The sequence below is a fragment of the Pelophylax lessonae genome (genome assembly GCF_965119305.1).
Source record: "Pelophylax lessonae genome assembly, chromosome: 13".
NCBI classification, from domain to species: domain Eukaryota; kingdom Metazoa; phylum Chordata; class Amphibia; order Anura; family Ranidae; genus Pelophylax; species Pelophylax lessonae.
The window spans coordinates 89,533,824-89,555,780 of NC_138780.1; positions in this window are offsets into that span (position 1 = coordinate 89,533,824).

Consider the following 21,957-nt stretch of genomic DNA (forward strand, 5'->3'; position numbering starts at 1 on the left):
TCCAGGAGTTCCATCATAGCTCCTCACTGTCGCTGGGAGGATGTTTTCTCCTCCGCTCGCCCCTTCCACCGTCATTTTCTCTCTACCCACCCTTGCCTCCTTCTCCGCGCAGCTCTCGATTCCCCCCTCTCTTTCGCACCCTCCATGTCATATTCCGCTCCAGGAGCTCCATCATAGCTCCTCGCTGTCGCTGGGAGGATGTTTTCTCCTCCGCTCGCCCCTTCCACCGTCATTTTCTCTCTACCCACCCTTGCCTCCTTTTCCGCGCAGCTCTCGATTCCCCCCTCTCTTTCGCACCCTCCATGTCATATTCCGCTCCAGGAGCTCCATCATAGCTCCTTGCTGTCGCTGGGAGGATGTTTTCTCCTCCGCTCGCCCCTTCCACCGTCATTTTCTCTCTACCCACCCTTGCCTCCTTCTCCGCGCAGCTCTCGATTCCCCCCTCTCTTTCGCACCCTCCATGTCATATTCCACTCCAGGAGCTCCATCATAGCTCCTCGCTGTCGCTGGGAGGATGTTTTCTCCTCCGCTCGCCCCTTCCACCGTCATTTTCTCTCTACCCACCCTTGCCTCCTTTTCCGCGCAGCTCTCGATTCCCCCCTCTCTTTCGCACCCTCCATGTCATATTCCGCTCCAGGAGCTCCATCATAGCTCCTTGCTGTCGCTGGGAGGATGTTTTCTCCTCCGCTCGCCCCTTCCACCGTCATTTTCTCTCTACCCACCCTTGCCTCCTTCTCCGCGCAGCTCTCGATTCCCTCCTCTCTCTCGCACCCTCCATATTACATCCAGCTCCAGGAGCTCCATCATAGCTCCTCGCTGTCGCTGGGAGGATGTTTTCTCCTCCGCTCGCCCCTTCCACCGTCATTTTCTCTCTACCCACCCTTGCCTCCTTCTCCGCGCAGCTCTCGATTCCCTCCTCTCTCTCGCACCCTCCATATTACATCCAGCTCCAGGAGCTCCATCATAGCTCCTCGCTGTCGCTGGGAGGATGTTTTCTCCTCCGCTCGCCCCTTCCACCTTCATTTTCTCTCTACCCACCCTTGCCTCCTTTTCCGCGCAGCTCTCGATTCCCCCCTCTCTTTCGCACCCTCCATGTCATATTCCGCTCCAGGAGCTCCATCATAGCTCCTTGCTGTCGCTGGGAGGATGTTTTCTCCTCCGCTCGCCCCTTCCACTGTCATTTTCTCTCTACCCACCCTTGCCTCCTTCTCCGCGCAGCTCTCGATTCCCCCCTCTCTCTCGCACCCTCCATATTACATCCAGCTCCAGGAGCTCCATCATAGCTCCTCGCTGTCGCTGTGAGGATGTTTTCTCCTCTGCTCGCCCCTTCCACCGTCATTTTCTCTCTACCCACCCTTTCCTCCTTTTCCGCGCAGCTCTCGATTCCCCCCTCTCTTTCGCACCCTCCATGTCATATTCCGCTCCAGGAGTTCCATCATAGCTCCTCACTGTCGCTGGGAGGAAGTTTTCTCCTCCGCTCGCCCCTTCCACCGTCATTTTCTCTCTACCCACCCTTGCCTCCTTTTCCGCGCAGCTCTCGATTCCCCCCTCTCTTTCGCACCCTCCATGTCATATTCCGCTCCAGGAGCTCCATCATAGCTCCTTGCTGTCGCTGGGAGGACGTTTTCTCCTCCGCTCGCCCCTTCCACCGTCATTTTCTCTCTACCCACCATTGCCTCCTTTTCCGCGCAGCTCTCGATTCCCCCCTCTCTTTCGCACCCTCCATGTCATATTCCGCTCCAGGAGCTCCATCATAGCTCCTTGCTGTCGCTGGGAGGATGTTTTCTCCTCCGCTCGCCCCTTCCACCGTCATTTTCTCTCTACCCACCCTTGCCTCCTTTTCCGCGCAGCTCTCGATTCCCCCCTCTCTTTCGCATCCTCCATGTCATATTCCGCTCCAGGAGTTCCATCATAGCTCCTCACTGTCGCTGGGAGGATGTTTTCTCCTCCGCTCGCCCCTTCCACCGTCATTTTCTCTCTACCCACCCTTGCCTCCTTCTCCGCGCAGCTCTCGATTCCCCCCTCTCTTTCGCACCCTCCATGTCATATTCCGCTCCAGGAGCTCCATCATAGCTCCTCGCTGTCGCTGGGAGGATGTTTTCTCCTCCGCTCGCCCCTTCCACCGTCATTTTCTCTCTACCCACCCTTGCCTCCTTCTCCGCGCAGCTCTCGATTCCCCCCTCTCTTTCGCACCCTCCATGTCATATTCCACTCCAGGAGCTCCATCATAGCTCCTCGCTGTCGCTGGGAGGATGTTTTCTCCTCCGCTCGCCCCTTCCACCGTCATTTTCTCTCTACCCACCCTTGCCTCCTTTTCCGCGCAGCTCTCGATTCCCCCCTCTCTTTCGCACCCTCCATGTCATATTCCGCTCCAGGAGCTCCATCATAGCTCCTTGCTGTCGCTGGGAGGATGTTTTCTCCTCCGCTCGCCCCTTCCACCGTCATTTTCTCTCTACCCACCCTTGCCTCCTTCTCCGCGCAGCTCTCGATTCCCTCCTCTCTCTCGCACCCTCCATATTACATCCAGCTCCAGGAGCTCCATCATAGCTCCTCGCTGTCGCTGGGAGGATGTTTTCTCCTCCGCTCGCCCCTTCCACCGTCATTTTCTCTCTACCCACCCTTGCCTCCTTCTCCGCGCAGCTCTCGATTCCCTCCTCTCTCTCGCACCCTCCATATTACATCCAGCTCCAGGAGCTCCATCATAGCTCCTCGCTGTCGCTGGGAGGATGTTTTCTCCTCCGCTCGCCCCTTCCACCTTCATTTTCTCTCTACCCACCCTTGCCTCCTTTTCCGCGCAGCTCTCGATTCCCCCCTCTCTTTCGCACCCTCCATGTCATATTCCGCTCCAGGAGCTCCATCATAGCTCCTTGCTGTCGCTGGGAGGATGTTTTCTCCTCCGCTCGCCCCTTCCACTGTCATTTTCTCTCTACCCACCCTTGCCTCCTTCTCCGCGCAGCTCTCGATTCCCCCCTCTCTCTCGCACCCTCCATATTACATCCAGCTCCAGGAGCTCCATCATAGCTCCTCGCTGTCGCTGTGAGGATGTTTTCTCCTCTGCTCGCCCCTTCCACCGTCATTTTCTCTCTACCCACCCTTTCCTCCTTTTCCGCGCAGCTCTCGATTCCCCCCTCTCTTTCGCACCCTCCATGTCATATTCCGCTCCAGGAGTTCCATCATAGCTCCTCACTGTCGCTGGGAGGAAGTTTTCTCCTCCGCTCGCCCCTTCCACCGTCATTTTCTCTCTACCCACCCTTGCCTCCTTTTCCGCGCAGCTCTCGATTCCCCCCTCTCTTTCGCACCCTCCATGTCATATTCCGCTCCAGGAGCTCCATCATAGCTCCTTGCTGTCGCTGGGAGGACGTTTTCTCCTCCGCTCGCCCCTTCCACCGTCATTTTCTCTCTACCCACCCTTGCCTCCTTTTCCGCGCAGCTCTCGATTCCCCCCTCTCTTTCGCACCCTCCATGTCATATTCCGCTCCAGGAGCTCCATCATAGCTCCTCGCTGTCGCTGGGAGGATGTTTTCTCCTCTGCTCGCCCCTTCCACCGTCATTTTCTCTCTACCCACCCTTTCCTCCTTTTCCGCGCAGCTCTCGATTCCCCCCTCTCTTTCGCACCCTCCATGTCATATTCCGCTCCAGGAGCTCCATCATAGCTCCTTGCTGTCGCTGGGAGGATGTTTTCTCCTCCGCTCGCCCCTTCCACCGTCATTTTCTTTCTACCCACCCTTGCCTCCTTTTCCACGCAGCTCTCGATTCCCCCCTCTCTTTCGCACCCTCCATGTCATATTCCGCTCCAGGAGCTCCATCATAGCTCCTCGCTGTCGCTGGGAGGATGTTTTCTCCTCTGCTCGCCCCTTCCACCGTCATTTTCTCTCTACCCACCCTTTCCTCCTTTTCCGCGCAGCTCTCGATTCCCCCCTCTTTTTCGCACCCTCCATGTCATATTCCGCTCCAGGAGTTCCATCATAGCTCCTCACTGTCGCTGGGAGGAAGTTTTCTCCTCCGCTCGCCCCTTCCACCGTCATTTTCTCTCTACCCACCCTTGCCTCCTTTTCCGCGCAGCTCTCGATTCCCCCCTCTCTTTCGCACCCTCCATGTCATATTCCGCTCCAGGAGCTCCATCATAGCTCCTTGCTGTCGCTGGGAGGACGTTTTCTCCTCCGCTCGCCCCTTCCACCGTCATTTTCTCTCTACCCACCCTTGCCTCCTTTTCCGCGCAGCTCTCGATTCCCCCCTCTCTTTCGCACCCTCCATGTCATATTCCGCTCCAGGAGTTCCATCATAGCTCCTCACTGTCGCTGGGAGGATGTTTTCTCCTCCGCTCGCCCCTTCCACCGTCATTTTCTCTCTACCCACCCTTGCCTCCTTTTCCGCGCAGCTCTCGATTCCCCCCTCTCTTTCGCACCCTCCATGTCATATTCCGCTCCAGGAGTTCCATCATAGCTCCTCACTGTCGCTGGGAGGAAGTTTTCTCCTCCGCTTGCCCCTTCCACCGTCATTTTCTCTCTACCCACCCTTGCCTCCTTTTCCGCGCAGCTCTCGATTCCCCCCTCTCTTTCGCACCCTCCATGTCATATTCCGCTCCAGGAGCTCCATCATAGCTCCTTGCTGTCGCTGGGAGGATGTTTTCTCCTCCGCTCGCCCCTTCCACCGTCATTTTCTCTCTACCCACCCTTGCCTCCTTTTCCGCGCAGCTCTCGATTCCCCCCTCTCTTTCGCACCCTCCATGTCATATTCCGCTCCAGGAGTTCCATCATAGCTCCTCACTGTCGCTGGGAGGATGTTTTCTCCTCCGCTCGCCCCTTCCACCGTCATTTTCTCTCTACCCACCCTTGCCTCCTTTTCCGCGCAGCTCTCGATTCCCCCCTCTCTTTCGCACCCTCCATGTCATATTCCGCTCCAGGAGCTCCATCATAGCTCCTCGCTGTCGCTGGGAGGATGTTTTCTCCTCCGCTCGCCCCTTCCACCGTCATTTTCTCTCTACCCACCCTTGCCTCCTTTTCCGCGCAGCTCTCGATTCCCCCCTCTCTTTCGCACCCTCCATGTCATATTCCGCTCCAGGAGCTCCATCATAGCTCCTCGCTGTCGCTGGGAGGATGTTTTCTCCTCCGCTCGCCCCTTCCACCGTCATTTTCTCTCTACCCACCCTTGCCTCCTTTTCCGCGCAGCTCTCGATTCCCCCCTCTCTTTCGCACCCTCAATGTCATATTCCGCTCCAGGAGTTCCATCATAGCTCCTCACTGTCGCTGGGAGGATGTTTTCTCCTCCGCTCGCCCCTTCCACCGTCATTTTCTCTCTACCCACCCTTGCCTCCTTTTCCGCGCAGCTCTCGATTCCCCCCTCTCTTTCGCACCCTCCATGTCATATTCCGCTCCAGGAGCTCCATCATAGCTCCTTGCTGTCGCTGGGAGGACGTTTTCTCCTCCGCTCGCCCCTTCCACCGTCATTTTCTCTCTACCCACCCTTGCCTCCTTTTCCGCGCAGCTCTCGATTCCCCCCTCTCTTTCGCACCCTCCATGTCATATTCCGCTCCAGGAGCTCCATCATAGCTCCTCGCTGTCGCTGGGAGGATGTTTTCTCCTCTGCTCGCCCCTTCCACCGTCATTTTCTCTCTACCCACCCTTTCCTCCTTTTCCGCGCAGCTCTCGATTCCCCCCTCTCTTTCGCACCCTCCATGTCATATTCCGCTCCAGGAGCTCCATCATAGCTCCTCGCTGTCGCTGGGAGGATGTTTTCTCCTCCGCTCGCCCCTTCCACCGTCATTTTCTTTCTACCCACCCTTGCCTCCTTTTCCACGCAGCTCTCGATTCCCCCCTCTCTTTCGCACCCTCCATGTCATATTCCGCTCCAGGAGCTCCATCATAGCTCCTCGCTGTCGCTGGGAGGATGTTTTCTCCTCTGCTCGCCCCTTCCACCGTCATTTTCTCTCTACCCACCCTTTCCTCCTTTTCCGCGCAGCTCTCGATTCCCCCCTCTTTTTCGCACCCTCCATGTCATATTCCGCTCCAGGAGTTCCATCATAGCTCCTCACTGTCGCTGGGAGGAAGTTTTCTCCTCCGCTCGCCCCTTCCACCGTCATTTTCTCTCTACCCACCCTTGCCTCCTTTTCCGCGCAGCTCTCGATTCCCCCCTCTCTTTCGCACCCTCCATGTCATATTCCGCTCCAGGAGCTCCATCATAGCTCCTTGCTGTCGCTGGGAGGACGTTTTCTCCTCCGCTCGCCCCTTCCACCGTCATTTTCTCTCTACCCACCCTTGCCTCCTTTTCCGCGCAGCTCTCGATTCCCCCCTCTCTTTCGCACACTCCATGTCATATTCCGCTCCAGGAGTTCCATCATAGCTCCTCACTGTCGCTGGGAGGATGTTTTCTCCTCCGCTCGCCCCTTCCACCGTCATTTTCTCTCTACCCACCCTTGCCTCCTTTTCCGCGCAGCTCTCGATTCCCCCCTCTCTTTCGCACCCTCCATGTCATATTCCGCTCCAGGAGTTCCATCATAGCTCCTCACTGTCGCTGGGAGGAAGTTTTCTCCTCCGCTTTCCCCTTCCACCGTCATTTTCTCTCTACCCACCCTTGCCTCCTTTTCCGCGCAGCTCTCGATTCCCCCCTCTCTTTCGCACCCTCCATGTCATATTCCGCTCCAGGAGCTCCATCATAGCTCCTTGCTGTCGCTGGGAGGATGTTTTCTCCTCCGCTCGCCCCTTCCACCGTCATTTTCTCTCTACCCACCCTTGCCTCCTTTTCCGCGCAGCTCTCGATTCCCCCCTCTATTTTGCACCCTCCATGTCATATTCCGCTCCAGGAGTTCCATCATAGCTCCTCACTGTCGCTGGGAGGATGTTTTCTCCTCCGCTCGCCCCTTCCACCGTCATTTTCTCTCTACCCACCCTTGCCTCCTTTTCCGCGCAGCTCTCGATTCCCCCCTCTCTTTCGCACCCTCCATGTCATATTCCGCTCCAGGAGCTCCATCATAGCTCCTCGCTGTCGCTGGGAGGATGTTTTCTCCTCCGCTCGCCCCTTCCACCGTCATTTTCTCTCTACCCACCCTTGCCTCCTTTTCCGCGCAGCTCTCGATTCCCCCCTCTCTTTCGCACCCTCAATGTCATATTCCGCTCCAGGAGTTCCATCATAGCTCCTCACTGTCGCTGGGAGGATGTTTTCTCCTCCGCTCGCCCCTTCCACCGTCATTTTCTCTCTACCCACCCTTGCCTCCTTTTCCGCGCAGCTCTCGATTCCCCCCTCTCTTTCGCACCCTCCATGTCATATTCCGCTCCAGGAGTTCCATCATAGCTCCTCACTGTCGCTGGGAGGAAGTTTTCTCCTCCGCTCGCCCCTTCCACCGTCATTTTCTTTCTACCCACCCTTGCCTCCTTTTCCACGCAGCTCTCGATTCCCCCCTCTCTTTCGCACCCTCCATGTCATATTCCGCTCCAGGAGCTCCATCATAGCTCCTCGCTGTCGCTGGGAGGATGTTTTCTCCTCTGCTTGCCCCTTCCACCGTCATTTTCTCTCTACCCACCCTTTCCTCCTTTTCCGCGCAGCTCTCGATTCCCCCCTCTTTTTCGCACCCTCCATGTCATATTCCGCTCCAGGAGTTCCATCATAGCTCCTCACTGTCGCTGGGAGGAAGTTTTCTCCTCCGCTCGCCCCTTCCACCGTCATTTTCTCTCTACCCACCCTTGCCTCCTTTTCCGCGCAGCTCTCGATTCCCCCCTCTCTTTCGCACCCTCCATGTCATATTCCGCTCCAGGAGCTCCATCATAGCTCCTTGCTGTCGCTGGGAGGACGTTTTCTCCTCCGCTCGCCCCTTCCACCGTCATTTTCTCTCTACCCACCCTTGCCTCCTTTTCCGCGCAGCTCTCGATTCCCCCCTCTCTTTCGCACCCTCCATGTCATATTCCGCTCCAGGAGTTCCATCATAGCTCCTCACTGTCGCTGGGAGGATGTTTTCTCCTCCGCTCGCCCCTTCCACCGTCATTTTCTCTCTACCCACCCTTGCCTCCTTTTCCGCGCAGCTCTCGATTCCCCCCTCTCTTTCGCACCCTCCATGTCATATTCCGCTCCAGGAGTTCCATCATAGCTCCTCACTGTCGCTGGGAGGAAGTTTTCTCCTCCGCTTGCCCCTTCCACCGTCATTTTCTCTCTACCCACCCTTGCCTCCTTTTCCGCGCAGCTCTCGATTCCCCCCTCTCTTTCGCACCCTCCATGTCATATTCCGCTCCAGGAGCTCCATCATAGCTCCTTGCTGTCGCTGGGAGGATGTTTTCTCCTCCGCTCGCCCCTTCCACCGTCATTTTCTCTCTACCCACCCTTGCCTCCTTTTCCGCGCAGCTCTCGATTCCCCCCTCTCTTTTGCACCCTCCATGTCATATTCCGCTCCAGGAGTTCCATCATAGCTCCTCACTGTCGCTGGGAGGATGTTTTCTCCTCCGCTCGCCCCTTCCACCGTCATTTTCTCTCTACCCACCCTTGCCTCCTTTTCCGCGCAGCTCTCGATTCCCCCCTCTCTTTCGCACCCTCCATGTCATATTCCGCTCCAGGAGCTCCATCATAGCTCCTCGCTGTCGCTGGGAGGATGTTTTCTCCTCCGCTCGCCCCTTCCACCGTCATTTTCTCTCTACCCACCCTTGCCTCCTTTTCCGCGCAGCTCTCGATTCCCCCCTCTCTTTCGCACCCTCAATGTCATATTCCGCTCCAGGAGTTCCATCATAGCTCCTCACTGTCGCTGGGAGGATGTTTTCTCCTCCGCTCGCCCCTTCCACCGTCATTTTCTCTCTACCCACCCTTGCCTCCTTTTCCGCGCAGCTCTCGATTCCCCCCTCTCTTTCGCACCCTCCATGTCATATTCCGCTCCAGGAGTTCCATCATAGCTCCTCACTGTCGCTGGGAGGAAGTTTTCTCCTCCGCTCGCCCCTTCCACCGTCATTTTCTCTCTACCCACCCTTGCCTCCTTTTCCGCGCAGCTCTCGATTCCCCCCTCTCTTTCGCACCCTCCATGTCATATTCCGCTCCAGGAGCTCCATCATAGCTCCTCGCTGTCGCTGGGAGGATGTTTTCTCCTCCGCTCGCCCCTTCCACCGTCATTTTCTCTCTACCCACCCTTGCCTCCTTTTCCGCGCAGCTCTCGATTCCCCCCTCTCTTTCGCACCCTCAATGTCATATTCCGCTCCAGGAGTTCCATCATAGCTCCTCACTGTCGCTGGGAGGATGTTTTCTCCTCCGCTCGCCCCTTCCACCATCATTTTCTCTCTACCCACCCTTGCCTCCTTTTCCGCGCAGCTCTCGATTCCCCCCTCTCTTTCGCACCCTCCATGTCATATTCCGCTCCAGGAGTTCCATCATAGCTCCTCACTGTCGCTGGGAGGAAGTTTTCTCCTCCGCTCGCCCCTTCCACCGTCATTTTCTCTCTACCCACCCTTGCCTCCTTTTCCGCGCAGCTCTCGATTCCCCCCTCTCTTTCGCACCCTCCATGTCATATTCCGCTCCAGGAGTTCCATCATAGCTCCTCACTGTCGCTGGGAGGATGTTTTCTCCTCCGCTCGCCCCTTCCACCGTCATTTTCTCTCTACCCACCCTTGCCTCCTTCTCCGCGCAGCTCTCGATTCCCCCCTCTCTTTCGCACCCTCCATGTCATATTCCGCTCCAGGAGCTCCATCATAGCTCTTCGCTGTCGCTGGGAGGATGTTTTCTCCTCCGCTCGCCCCTTCCACCGTCATTTTCTCTCTACCCACCCTTGCCTCCTTTTCCGCGCAGCTCTCGATTCCCCCCTCTCTTTCGCACCCTCCATGTCATATTCCGCTCCAGGAGCTCCATCATAGCTCCTCGCTGTCGCTGGGAGGATGTTTTCTCCTCCGCTCGCCCCTTCCACCGTCATTTTCTCTCTACCCACCCTTGCCTCCTTCTCCGCGCAGCTCTCAATTCCCCCCTCTCTTTCGCACCCTCCATGTCATATTCCGCTCCAGGAGCTCCATCATAGCTCCTCGCTGTCGCTGGGAGGATGTTTTCTCCTCCGCTCGCCCCTTCCACCGTCATTTTCTCTCTACCCACCCTTGCCTCCTTCTCCGCGCAGCTCTCGATTCCCCCCTCTCTTTCGAACCCTCCATGTCATATTCCGCTCCAGGAGCTCCATCATAGCTCCTCGCTGTCGCTGGGAGGATGTTTTCTCCTCTGCTCGCCCCTTCCACCGTCATTTTCTCTCTACCCACCCTTTCCTCCTTTTCCGCGCAGCTCTCGATTCCCCCCTCTCTTTCGCACCCTCCATGTCATATTCCGCTCCAGGAGCTCCATCATAGCTCCTCGCTGTCGCTGGGAGGATGTTTTCTCCTCCGCTCGCCCCTTCCACCGTCATTTTCTTTCTACCCACCCTTGCCTCCTTTTCCACGCAGCTCTCGATTCCCCCCTCTCTTTCGCACCCTCCATGTCATATTCCGCTCCAGGAGCTCCATCATAGCTGCTCGCTGTCGCTGGGAGGATGTTTTCTCCTCCACTCGCCCCTTCCACCGTCATTTTCTCTCTACCCACCCTTGCCTCCTTCTCCGCACAGCTCTCGATTCCCCCCTCTCTTTCGCACCCTCCATGTCATATTCCGCTCCAGGAGCTCCATCATAGCTCCTCGCTGTCGCTGGGAGGATGTTTTCTCCTCTGCTCGCCCCTTCCACCGTCATTTTCTCTCTACCCACCCTTTCCTCCTTTTCCGCGCAGCTCTCGATTCCTCCCTCTCTTGCGCACCCTCCATGTCATATTCCGCTCCAGGAGCTCCATCATAGCTCCTCGCTGTCGCTGGGAGGATGTTTTCTCCTCCGCTCGCCCCTTCCACCGTCATTTTCTCTCTACCCACCCTTGCCTCCTTTTCCGCGCAGCTCTCGATTCCCCCCTCTCTTTCGCACCCTCCATGTCATATTCCGCTCCAGGAGTTCCATCATAGCTCCTCACTGTCGCTGGGAGGATGTTTTCTCCTCCGCTCGCCTCTTCCACCGTCATTTTCTCTCTACCCACCCTTGCCTCCTTTTCCGCGCAGCTCTCGATTCCCCCCTCTCTTTCGCACCCTCCATGTCATATTCCGCTCCAGGAGTTCCATCATAGCTCCTCACTGTCGCTGGGAGGATGTTTTCTCCTCCGCTCGCCCCTTCCACCGTCATTTTCTCTCTACCCACCCTTGCCTCCTTTTCCGCGCAGTTTTCGATTCCCCCTCTCTTTCGCACCCTCCATGTCATATTCCGCTCCAGGAGCTCCATCATAGCTCCTTGCTGTCGCTGGGAGGATGTTTTCTCCTCCGCTCGCCCCTTCCACCGTCATTTTCTCTCTACCCACCCTTGCCTCCTTCTCCGCGCAGCTCTCGATTCCCCCCTCTCTTTCGCACCCTCCATGTCATATTCCGCTCCAGGAGCTCCATCATATCTCCTTGCTGTCGCTGGGAGGATGTTTTCTCCTCCGCTCGCCCCTTCCACCGTCATTTTCTCTCTACCCACCCTTGCCTCCTTCTCCGCGCAGCTCTCGATTCCCCCCTCTCTTTCGCACCCTCCATGTCATATTCCGCTACAGGAGCTCCATCATAGCTCCTTGCTGTCGCTGGGAGGATGTTTTCTCCTCCGCTCGCCCCTTCCACCGTCATTTTCTCTCTACCCACCCTTGCCTCCTTCTCCGCGCAGCTCTCGATTCCCCCCTCTCTCTCGCACCCTCCATATTACATCCAGCTCCAGGAGCTCCATCATAGCTCCTCGCTGTCGCTGGGAGGATGTTTTCTCCTCCGCTCGCCCCTTCCACTGTCATTTTCTCTCTACCCACCCTTGCCTCCTTTTCCGCGCAGCTCTCGATTCCCCCCTCTCTTTCGCACCCTCCATGTCATATTCCGCTCCAGGAGTTCCATCATAGCTCCTCACTGTCGCTGGGAGGATGTTTTCTCCTCCGCTCGCCCCTTCCACCGTCATTTTCTCTCTACCCACCCTTGCCTCCTTCTCCGCGCAGCTCTCGATTCCCTCCTCTCTCTCGCACCCTCCATATTACATCCAGCTCCAGGAGCTCCATCATAGCTCCTCGCTGTCGCTGGGAGGATGTTTTCTCCTCCGCTCGCCCCTTCCACCGTCATTTTCTCTCTACCCACCCTTGCCTCCTTTTCCGCGCAGCTCTCGATTCCCCCCTCTCTTTCGCACCCTCCATGTCATATTCCGCTCCAGGAGCTCCATCATAGCTCCTTGCTGTCGCTGGGAGGATGTTTTCTCCTCCGCTCGCCCCTTCCACCGTCATTTTCTCTCTACCCACCCTTGCCTCCTTCTCCGCGCAGCTCTCGATTCCCTCCTCTCTCTCGCACCCTCCATATTACATCCAGCTCCAGGAGCTCCATCATAGCTCCTCGCTGTCGCTGGGAGGATGTTTTCTCCTCTGCTCGCCCCTTCCACCGTCATTTTCTCTCTACCCACCCTTTCCTCCTTTTCCGCGCAGCTCTCGATTCCCCCCTCTCTTTCGCACCCTCCATGTCATATTCCGCTCCAGGAGTTCCATCATAGCTCCTCACTGTCGCTGGGAGGAAGTTTTCTCCTCCGCTCGCCCCTTCCACCGTCATTTTCTCTCTACCCACCCTTGCCTCCTTTTCCGCGCAGCTCTCGATTCCCCCCTCTCTTTCGCACCCTCCATGTCATATTCCGCTCCAGGAGCTCCATCATAGCTCCTTGCTGTCGCTGGGAGGACGTTTTCTCCTCCGCTCGCCCCTTCCACCGTCATTTTCTCTCTACCCACCCTTGCCTCCTTTTCCGCGCAGCTCTCGATTCCCCCCTCTCTTTCGCACCCTCCATGTCATATTCCGCTCCAGGAGCTCCATCATAGCTCCTCGCTGTCGCTGGGAGGATGTTTTCTCCTCTGCTCGCCCCTTCCACCGTCATTTTCTCTCTACCCACCCTTTCCTCCTTTTCCGCGCAGCTCTCGATTCCCCCCTCTCTTTCGCACCCTCCATGTCATATTCCGCTCCAGGAGCTCCATCATAGCTCCTCGCTGTCGCTGGGAGGATGTTTTCTCCTCCGCTCGCCCCTTCCACCGTCATTTTCTTTCTACCCACCCTTGCCTCCTTTTCCACGCAGCTCTCGATTCCCCCCTCTCTTTCGCACCCTCCATGTCATATTCCGCTCCAGGAGCTCCATCATAGCTCCTCGCTGTCGCTGGGAGGATGTTTTCTCCTCTGCTCGCCCTTCCACCGTCATTTTCTCTCTACCCACCCTTTCCTCCTTTTCCGCGCAGCTCTCGATTCCCCCCTCTTTTTCGCACCCTCCATGTCATATTCCGTTCCAGGAGTTCCATCATAGCTCCTCACTGTCGCTGGGAGGAAGTTTTCTCCTCCGCTCGCCCCTTCCACCGTCATTTTCTCTCTACCCACCCTTGCCTCCTTTTCCGCGCAGCTCTCGATTCCCCCCTCTCTTTCGCACCCTCCATGTCATATTCCGCTCCAGGAGCTCCATCATAGCTCCTTGCTGTCGCTGGGAGGACGTTTTCTCCTCCGCTCGCCCCTTCCACCGTCATTTTCTCTCTACCCACCCTTGCCTCCTTTTCCGCGCAGCTCTCGATTCCCCCCTCTCTTTCGCACCCTCCATGTCATATTCCGCTCCAGGAGTTCCATCATAGCTCCTCACTGTCGCTGGGAGGATGTTTTCTCCTCCGCTCGCCCCTTCCACCGTCATTTTCTCTCTACCCACCCTTGCCTCCTTTTCCGCGCAGCTCTCGATTCCCCCCTCTCTTTCGCACCCTCCATGTCATATTCCGCTCCAGGAGTTCCATCATAGCTCCTCACTGTCGCTGGGAGGAAGTTTTCTCCTCCGCTTGCCCCTTCCACCGTCATTTTCTCTCTACCCACCCTTGCCTCCTTTTCCGCGCAGCTCTCGATTCCCCCCTCTCTTTCGCACCCTCCATGTCATATTCCGCTCCAGGAGCTCCATCATAGCTCCTTGCTGTCGCTGGGAGGATGTTTTCTCCTCCGCTCGCCCCTTCCACCGTCATTTTCTCTCTACCCACCCTTGCCTCCTTTTCCGCGCAGCTCTCGATTCCCCCCTCTCTTTCGCACCCTCCATGTCATATTCCGCTCCAGGAGTTCCATCATAGCTCCTCACTGTCGCTGGGAGGATGTTTTCTCCTCCGCTCGCCCCTTCCACCGTCATTTTCTCTCTACCCACCCTTGCCTCCTTTTCCGCGCAGCTCTCGATTCCCCCCTCTCTTTCGCACCCTCCATGTCATATTCCGCTCCAGGAGCTCCATCATAGCTCCTCGCTGTCGCTGGGAGGATGTTTTCTCCTCCGCTCGCCCCTTCCACCGTCATTTTCTCTCTACCCACCCTTGCCTCCTTTTCCGCGCAGCTCTCGATTCCCCCCTCTCTTTCGCACCCTCAATGTCATATTCCGCTCCAGGAGTTCCATCATAGCTCCTCACTGTCGCTGGGAGGATGTTTTCTCCTCCGCTCGCCCCTTCCACCGTCATTTTCTCTCTACCCACCCTTGCCTCCTTTTCCGCGCAGCTCTCGATTCCCCCCTCTCTTTCGCACCCTCCATGTCATATTCCGCTCCAGGAGTTCCATCATAGCTCCTCACTGTCGCTGGGAGGATGTTTTCTCCTCCGCTCGCCCCTTCCACCGTCATTTTCTCTCTACCCACCCTTGCCTCCTTTTCCGCGCAGCTCTCGATTCCCCCCTCTCTTTCGCACCCTCCATGTCATATTCCGCTCCAGGAGTTCCATCATAGCTCCTCACTGTCGCTGGGAGGAAGTTTTCTCCTCCGCTTGCCCCTTCCACCGTCATTTTCTCTCTACCCACCCTTGCCTCCTTTTCCGCGCAGCTCTCGATTCCCCCCTCTCTTTCGCACCCTCCATGTCATATTCCGCTCCAGGAGCTCCATCATAGCTCCTTGCTGTCGCTGGGAGGATGTTTTCTCCTCCGCTCGCCCCTTCCACCGTCATTTTCTCTCTACCCACCCTTGCCTCCTTTTCCGCGCAGCTCTCGATTCCCCCCTCTCTTTCGCACCCTCCATGTCATATTCCGCTCCAGGAGTTCCATCATAGCTCCTCACTGTCGCTGGGAGGATGTTTTCTCCTCCGCTCGCCCCTTCCACCGTCATTTTCTCTCTACCCACCCTTGCCTCCTTTTCCGCGCAGCTCTCGATTCCCCCCTCTCTTTCGCACCCTCCATGTCATATTCCGCTCCAGGAGCTCCATCATAGCTCCTCGCTGTCGCTGGGAGGATGTTTTCTCCTCCGCTCGCCCCTTCCACCGTCATTTTCTCTCTACCCACCCTTGCCTCCTTTTCCGCGCAGCTCTCGATTCCCCCCTCTCTTTCGCACCCTCAATGTCATATTCCGCTCCAGGAGTTCCATCATAGCTCCTCACTGTCGCTGGGAGGATGTTTTCTCCTCCGCTCGCCCCTTCCACCGTCATTTTCTCTCTACCCACCCTTGCCTCCTTTTCCGCGCAGCTCTCGATTCCCCCCTCTCTTTCGCACCCTCCATGTCATATTCCGCTCCAGGAGTTCCATCATAGCTCCTCACTGTCGCTGGGAGGAAGTTTTCTCCTCCGCTCGCCCCTTCCACCGTCATTTTCTCTCTACCCACCCTTGCCTCCTTTTCCGCGCAGCTCTCGATTCCCCCCTCTCTTTCGCACCCTCCATGTCATATTCCGCTCCAGGAGCTCCATCATAGCTCCTCGCTGTCGCTGGGAGGATGTTTTCTCCTCCGCTCGCCCCTTCCACCGTCATTTTCTCTCTACCCACCCTTGCCTCCTTTTCCGCGCAGCTCTCGATTCCCCCCTCTCTTTCGCACCCTCAATGTCATATTCCGCTCCAGGAGTTCCATCATAGCTCCTCACTGTCGCTGGGAGGATGTTTTCTCCTCCGCTCGCCCCTTCCACCGTCATTTTCTCTCTACCCACCCTTGCCTCCTTTTCCGCGCAGCTCTCGATTCCCCCCTCTCTTTCGCACCCTCCATGTCATATTCCGCTCCAGGAGTTCCATCATAGCTCCTCACTGTCGCTGGGAGGATGTTTTCTCCTCCGCTCGCCCCTTCACCATCATTTTCTCTCTACCCACCCTTGCCTCCTTTTCCGCGCAGCTCTCGATTCCCCCCTCTCTTTCGCACCCTCCATGTCATATTCCGCTCCAGGAGTTCCATCATAGCTCCTCACTGTCGCTGGGAGGATGTTTTCTCCTCCGCTCGCCCCTTCCACCGTCATTTTCTCTCTACCCACCCTTGCCTCCTTTTCCGCGCAGCTCTCGATTCCCCCCTCTCTTTCGCACCCTCCATGTCATATTCCGCTCCAGGAGCTCCATCATAGCTCCTTGCTGTCGCTGGGAGGATGTTTTCTCCTCCGCTCGCCCCTTCCACCGTCATTTTCTCTCTACCCACCCTTGCCTCCTTTTCCGCGCAGCTCTCGATTCCCCCCTCTCTTTCGCACCCTCCATGTCATATTCCGCTCCAGGAGTTCCATCATAGCTCCTCACTGTCGCTGGGAGGATGTTTTCTCCTCCGCTCGCCCCTTCCACCGTCATTTTCTCTCTACCCACCCTTGCCTCCTTCTCCGCGCAGCTCTCGATTCCCCCCTCTCTTTCGCACCCTCCATGTCATATTCCGCTCCAGGAGCTCCATCATAGCTCCTCGCTGTCGCTGGGAGGATGTTTTCTCCTCCGCTCGCCCCTTCCACCGTCATTTTCTCTCTACCCACCCTTGCCTCCTTTTCCGCGCAGCTCTCGATTCCCCCCTCTCTTTCGCACATTCCATGTCATATTCCGCTCCAGGAGCTCCATCATAGCTCCTTGCTGTCGCTGGGAGGATGTTTTCTCCTCCGCTCGCCCCTTCCACCGTCATTTTCTCTCTACCCACCCTTGCCTCCTTTTCCGCGCAGCTCTCGATTCCCCCCTCTCTTTCGCACCCTCCATGTCATATTCCGCTCCAGGAGTTCCATCATAGCTCCTCACTGTCGCTGGGAGGATGTTTTCTCCTCCGCTCGCCCCTTCCACCATCATTTTCTCTCTACCCACCCTTGCCTCCTTTTCCGCGCAGCTCTCGATTCCCCCCTCTCTTTCGCACCCTCCATGTCATATTCCGCTCCAGGAGTTCCATCATAGCTCCTCACTGTCGCTGGGAGGAAGTTTTCTCCTCCGCTCGCCCCTTCCACCGTCATTTTCTCTCTACCCACCCTTGCCTCCTTTTCCGCGCAGCTCTCGATTCCCCCCTCTCTTTCGCACCCTCCATGTCATATTCCGCTCCAGGAGTTCCATCATAGCTCCTCACTGTCGCTGGGAGGATGTTTTCTCCTCCGCTCGCCCCTTCCACCGTCATTTTCTCTCTACCCACCCTTGCCTCCTTCTCTGCGCAGCTCTCGATTCCCCCCTCTCTTTCGCACCCTCCATGTCATATTCCGCTCCAGGAGCTCCATCATAGCTCTTCGCTGTCGCTGGGAGGATGTTTTCTCCTCCGCTCGCCCCTTCCACCGTCATTTTCTCTCTACCCACCCTTGCCTCCTTCTCCGCGCAGCTCTCGATTCCCCCCTCTCTTTCGCACCCTCAATGTCATATTCCGCTCCAGGAGTTCCATCATAGCTCCTCACTGTCGCTGGGAGGATGTTTTCTCCTCCGCTCGCCCCTTCCACCGTCATTTTCTCTCTACCCACCCTTGCCTCCTTTTCCGCGCAGCTCTCGATTCCCCCCTCTCTTTCGCACCCTCCATGTCATATTCCGCTCCAGGAGTTCCATCATAGCTCCTCACTGTCGCTGGGAGGAAGTTTTCTCCTCCGCTCGCCCCTTCCACCGTCATTTTCTCTCTACCCACCCTTGCCTCCTTTTCCGCGCAGCTCTCGATTCCCCCCTCTCTTTCGCACCCTCCATGTCATATTCCGCTCCAGGAGCTCCATCATAGCTCCTTGCTGTCGCTGGGAGGATGTTTTCTCCTCCGCTCGCCCCTTCCACCGTCATTTTCTCTCTACCCACCCTTGCCTCCTTTTCCGCGCAGCTCTCGATTCCCCCCTCTCTTTCGCACCCTCCATGTCATATTCCGCTCCAGGAGTTCCATCATAGCTCCTCACTGTCGCTGGGAGGATGTTTTCTCCTCCGCTCGCCCCTTCACCATCATTTTCTCTCTACCCACCCTTGCCTCCTTTTCCGCGCAGCTCTCGATTCCCCCCTCTCTTTCGCACCCTCCATGTCATATTCCGCTCCAGGAGTTCCATCATAGCTCCTCACTGTCGCTGGGAGGATGTTTTCTCCTCCGCTCGCCCCTTCCACCGTCATTTTCTCTCTACCCACCCTTGCCTCCTTTTCCGCGCAGCTCTCGATTCCCCCCTCTCTTTCGCACCCTCCATGTCATATTCCGCTCCAGGAGTTCCATCATAGCTCCTCACTGTCGCTGGGAGGATGTTTTCTCCTCCGCTCGCCCCTTCCACCGTCATTTTCTCTCTACCCACCCTTGCCTCCTTCTCCGCGCAGCTCTCGATTCCCCCCTCTCTTTCGCACCCTCCATGTCATATTCCGCTCCAGGAGCTCCATCATAGCTCCTCGCTGTCGCTGGGAGGATGTTTTCTCCTCCGCTCGCCCCTTCCACCGTCATTTTCTCTCTACCCACCCTTGCCTCCTTTTCCGCGCAGCTCTCGATTCCCCCCTCTCTTTCGCACATTCCATGTCATATTCCGCTCCAGGAGCTCCATCATAGCTCCTTGCTGTCGCTGGGAGGATGTTTTCTCCTCCGCTCGCCCCTTCCACCGTCATTTTCTCTCTACCCACCCTTGCCTCCTTTTCCGCGCAGCTCTCGATTCCCCCCTCTCTTTCGCACCCTCCATGTCATATTCCGCTCCAGGAGTTCCATCATAGCTCCTCACTGTCGCTGGGAGGATGTTTTCTCCTCCGCTCGCCCCTTCCACCGTCATTTTCTCTCTACCCACCCTTGCCTCCTTCTCCGCGCAGCTCTCGATTCCCCCCTCTCTTTCGCACCCTCCATGTCATATTCCGCTCCAGGAGCTCCATCATAGCTCCTCGCTGTCGCTGGGAGGATGTTTTCTCCTCCGCTCGCCCCTTCCACCGTCATTTTCTCTCTACCCACCCTTGCCTCCTTTTCCGCGCAGCTCTCGATTCCCCCCTCTCTTTCGCACCCTCCATGTCATATTCCGCTCCAGGAGCTCCATCATAGCTCCTTGCTGTCGCTGGGAGGATGTTTTCTCCTCCGCTCGCCCCTTCCACCGTCATTTTCTCTCTACCCACCCTTGCCTCCTTTTCCGCGCAGCTCTCGATTCCCCCCTCTCTTTCGCACCCTCCATGTCATATTCCGCTCCAGGAGTTCCATCATAGCTCCTCACTGTCGCTGGGAGGATGTTTTCTCCTCCGCTCGCCCCTTCCACCATCATTTTCTCTCTACCCACCCTTGCCTCCTTTTCCGCGCAGCTCTCGATTCCCCCCTCTCTTTCGCACCCTCCATGTCATATTCCGCTCCAGGAGTTCCATCATAGCTCCTCACTGTCGCTGGGAGGAAGTTTTCTCCTCCGCTCGCCCCTTCCACCGTCATTTTCTCTCTACCCACCCTTGCCTCCTTTTCCGCGCAGCTCTCGATTCCCCCCTCTCTTTCGCACCCTCCATGTCATATTCCGCTCCAGGAGTTCCATCATAGCTCCTCACTGTCGCTGGGAGGATGTTTTCTCCTCCGCTCGCCCCTTCCACCGTCATTTTCTCTCTACCCACCCTTGCCTCCTTCTCTGCGCAGCTCTCGATTCCCCCCTCTCTTTCGCACCCTCCATGTCATATTCCGCTCCAGGAGCTCCATCATAGCTCTTCGCTGTCGCTGGGAGGATGTTTTCTCCTCCGCTCGCCCCTTCCACCGTCATTTTCTCTCTACCCACCCTTGCCTCCTTCTCCGCGCAGCTCTCGATTCCCCCCTCTCTTTCGAACCCTCCATGTCATATTCCGCTCCAGGAGCTCCATCATAGCTCCTCGCTGTCGCTGGGAGGATGTTTTCTCCTCTGCTCGCCCCTTCCACCGTCATTTTCTCTCTACCCACCCTTTCCTCCTTTTCCGCGCAGCTCTCGATTCCCCCCTCTCTTTCGCACCCTCCATGTCATATTCCGCTCCAGGAGCTCCATCATAGCTCCTCGCTGTCGCTGGGAGGATGTTTTCTCCTCCGCTCGCCCCTTCCACCGTCATTTTCTTTCTACTCACCCTTGCCTCCTTTTCCACGCAGCTCTTGATTCCCCCCTCTCTTTCGCACCCTCCATGTCATATTCCGCTCCAGGAGCTCCATCATAGCTCCTCGCTGTTGCTGGGAGGATGTTTTCTCCTCCGCTCGCCCCTTCCACCGTCATTTTCTCTCTACCCACCCTTGCCTCCTTTTCCGCGCAGCTCTCGATTCCCCCCTCTCTTTCGCACCCTCCATGTCATATTCCGCTCCAGGAGTTCCATCATAGCTCCTCACTGTCGCTGGGAGGATGTTTTCTCCTCCGCTCGCCCCTTCCACCGTCATTTTCTCTCTACCCACCCTTGCCTCCTTCTCCGCGCAGCTCTCGATTCCCCCCTCTCTTTCGCACCCTCCATGTCATATTCCGCTCCAGGAGCTCCATCATAGCTCTTCGCTGTCGCTGGGAGGATGTTTTCTCCTCCGCTCGCCCCTTCCACCGTCATTTTCTCTCTACCCACCCTTGCCTCCTTCTCCGCGCAGCTCTCGATTCCCCCCTCTCTTTCGCACCCTCCATGTCATATTCCGCTCCAGGAGCTCCATCATAGCTCCTCGCTGTCGCTGGGAGGATGTTTTCTCCTCCGCACGCCCCTTCCACCGTCATTTTCTTTCTACTCACCCTTGCCTCCTTTTCCACGCAGCTCTTGATTCCCCCCTCTCTTTCGCACCCTCCATGTCATATTCCGCTCCAGGAGCTCCATCATAGCTCCTCGCTGTTGCTGGGAGGATGTTTTCTCCTCCGCTCGCCCCTTCCACCGTCATTTTCTCTCTACCCACCCTTGCCTCCTTTTCCGCGCAGCTCTCGATTCCCCCCTCTCTTTCGCACCCTCCATGTCATATTCCGCTCCAGGAGTTCCATCATAGCTCCTCACTGTCGCTGGGAGGATGTTTTCTCCTCCGCTCGCCCCTTCCACCGTCATTTTCTCTCTACCCACCCTTGCCTCCTTCTCCGCGCAGCTCTCGATTCCCCCCTCTCTTTCGCACCCTCCATGTCATATTCCGCTCCAGGAGCTCCATCATAGCTCTTCGCTGTCGCTGGGAGGATGTTTTCTCCTCCGCTCGCCCCTTCCACCGTCATTTTCTCTCTACCCACCCTTGCCTCCTTCTCCGCGCAGCTCTCGATTCCCCCCTCTCTTTCGAACCCTCCATGTCATATTCCGCTCCAGGAGCTCCATCATAGCTCCTCGCTGTCGCTGGGAGGATGTTTTCTCCTCTGCTCGCCCCTTCCACCGTCATTTTCTCTCTACCCACCCTTTCCTCCTTTTCCGCGCAGCTCTCGATTCCCCCCTCTCTTTCGCACCCTCCATGTCATATTCCGCTCCAGGAGCTCCATCATAGCTCCTCGCTGTCGCTGGGAGGATGTTTTCTCCTCCGCTCGCCCCTTCCACCGTCATTTTCTTTCTACCCACCCTTGCCTCCTTTTCCACGCAGCTCTCGATTCCCCCCTCTCTTTCGCACCCTCCATGTCATATTCCGCTCCAGGAGCTCCATCATAGCTACTCGCTGTTGCTGGGAGGATGTTTTCTCCTCCGCTCGCCCCTTCCACCGTCATTTTCTCTCTACCCACCCTTGCCTCCTTTTCCGCGCAGCTCTCGATTCCCCCCTCTCTTTCGCACCCTCCATGTCATATTCCGCTCCAGGAGCTCCATCATAGCTCCTCGCTGTCGCTGGGAGGATGTTTTCTCCTCCGCTCGCCCCTTCCACCGTCATTTTCTCTCTACCCACCCTTGCCTCCTTTTCCGCGCAGCTCTCGATTCCCCCCTCTCTTTCGCACCCTCAATGTCATATTCCG